Here is a 2,500-nt window from a genome sequence, read left to right as displayed (position 1 = left end):
GGCTGGATTCAGAACAGCAAACTAGCATAGTGTTCTCACTTTTCCTACAGAAACATATATATAATTTATTTGTTTTATAATTTTTTTATTACACAACTTTGTTGATTACAGATCTTGATTTATTTATTTTTTAATTGGATCTTCACAGACGCAGCACATCACGGCGGTACGTCATTTCCCACAATGCACCTGGACAGGAATAAACAGAGAGCCAAGATGGCGGCGGACAGTGATGTGAGTTAGTTTCCATCTAAATGCGCATCGTTTTTATCTGCATTCTCTGTCAGTGTCACGTGTCGTGTAAATACACACAGCTATACGACATGTGTGCTTTAATGAACGTGTGTTGTTAGTGACTGGAGTCGCTGGTTTGTGTTTCAGCCCGAGTCTGAGGTGTTTGAGATCACGGACTTCACCACAGCGTCAGAATGGGAGAGGTACACAAACACACTTCTCTCCAAAACCCTCTGACCACAGGCCTCTGGGGCTTCAGAGGAGGCTTTATCAGTCTGTGTGCAGTGTTTGCCGGAGCAGCTGTCGTTAGATTCTGATGCAGCTGTTTGTTCGGTTTCCACGAACACGGACACAGACATCTGATGATTTACTGCTGCTTTCAACATGATTGTGATCAGCCACATCAATAAAGCTCCAGTTCTGTGACAGATGAGGGAAAACACACACACACACACTCACTCACTCACGCACTCGCACACACACTCACACACACACACACACACACTCACTCACGCACTCGCACACATCGCACACACACACACACTCACACTTGCGCACACACACACTCGCACACACACACTCGCACACACCACTCACACACACTCTTCTCACACACACACTCGCACACACACACTCGCACACACACACTCGCACACACACACACACTCACACTTGCGCACACACACACACACTCACACTTGCACACACACACACACACACACAGTGTTAAACTGAGCTTCTTCGAATGTGTTTATCTGACAGGTTTGTGCTTGAGTCTGTAAGGGGGTAGATCATATATTCATAGGTTTATGTCTCTAGATTCATATCTCGGGTCGAGGAGGTGCTCAACGACTGGAAGCTGATTGGCTCTGGTGTTGGGAAACCACTGGAGAAGGTCAGAAGGTCATCTGAACTACATTACCCATGATTCCACTGATGACGTGTGACGCATTCAGTGTATTTTTCAAAATTAAACTAAAGTTCAAATGAAAGCAAAACAATATATATTTAAAAGTTATTCCAAATTCAAAATAGTTTTTATTGATGTTTTTAATTGGGAATTTATATTTTTTGCTTTCATTTTCAGTTTTTTTTTTTTAACTATTTTTTGTTTTCATTTAGTTTCATTTGTAATATTTTTTTGTTTTTATTATATTTTTAATAATTATTACTATTAGGATTGCTTTAAGTTATTACAGTTTTACTTCAGTGTTGGGTTTGAGTTATTTCCAGTTAGTAATTTTAGGCCTGGTTTCACAGACAGCTTAGACGAAGCCAGGATTAGGCCACAGTTCAATTAGGACATTTAAGTAATGTTTTCTATGAATGTTCCTTAGAAAACACATCACTGGTGTGCATCTTCAGACAAAACAAAGGCACTGATGTATTTTAAGATCAAGCTTCTTTCAGTTGAAACAGCTCAGAATTATATTTTAGTCCTTGTCTGTGAAACCGGGGGCTAGTGCTTCAACTTAAACTTAAGTTTAATTGACACAGTTAATTGCCAAGGCAGCATTTGTATTTTTTATCTAGTTTTTCATCTAATATTTTATTTCAGCTGACATGTTTTTAATGGTCTTAATTAAGGCTAATGACCGTGTTGTGTTGATGCTCTCAGGGAGAACTCACCAGCGGCTCGTGGGAGGAGACCACGCAGGAGATCAGCTTCTCTGACTTCAGGTTCTCCATCACACATCACTGTCTGAAGCAGGAGTCCGCTGAGAATGAGAGCAGGGACGAGCCAGAGGAAGGTACGCGTGACCTCTGACCTGCTCGGATGACCTTTGACCTCTCCTGCGTGTGTTTGAGCGGTGTCTGTGCTTTCAGATGCGTGTCCGCTGGCAATGCAGGACCTGCTGTGCATGAACAACGACTTTCCCCCGCGAGCGCACTGCCTCGTCAGATGGTGAGGAGAGCGGCAGAGTTTAGGGCTGGCACAATAAATCCATGCATTCCTCTCGTGTTGCTCAGACAGACGCTAGCTTCTGAATGCAGTATTGAATCAAGATGCAGTAAATACACTTTTTAGTCAGTTCAGTCAAAACTGTGTTGAAACTGGGCCCCAGATCTTATAATGAAATCTAATAGCAGTACTGTAATGGAAGCATGCGTGTTCTGCACTCACGCGCACACACTCACACTCACACTCACACACACACACACACACACTCACGCGCACGCGCACACACTCACACTCTCACACTCACGCACACACACACTCACGCACACACACACTCACACACACACACACACACACACACTCTCA

General features: G+C 43.1%; 1 pseudogene; it reads left to right on the top strand.

Annotated features, from left to right (window-relative positions):
• Positions 1-2,500, top strand: part of LOC107685455 (rab3 GTPase-activating protein catalytic subunit-like) — a 55,816-nt pseudogene that overhangs the window by 323 nt on the left and 52,993 nt on the right.

This window comes from Sinocyclocheilus anshuiensis, unplaced genomic scaffold, assembly GCF_001515605.1.
Source record: "Sinocyclocheilus anshuiensis isolate Anshui unplaced genomic scaffold, SAMN03320099.WGS_v1.1 scaffold661, whole genome shotgun sequence".
NCBI lineage: Eukaryota > Metazoa > Chordata > Actinopteri > Cypriniformes > Cyprinidae > Sinocyclocheilus > Sinocyclocheilus anshuiensis.
Note: the sequence above shows the minus strand (reverse complement) of the source record. Positions and strands in the feature narration are given on the sequence as shown.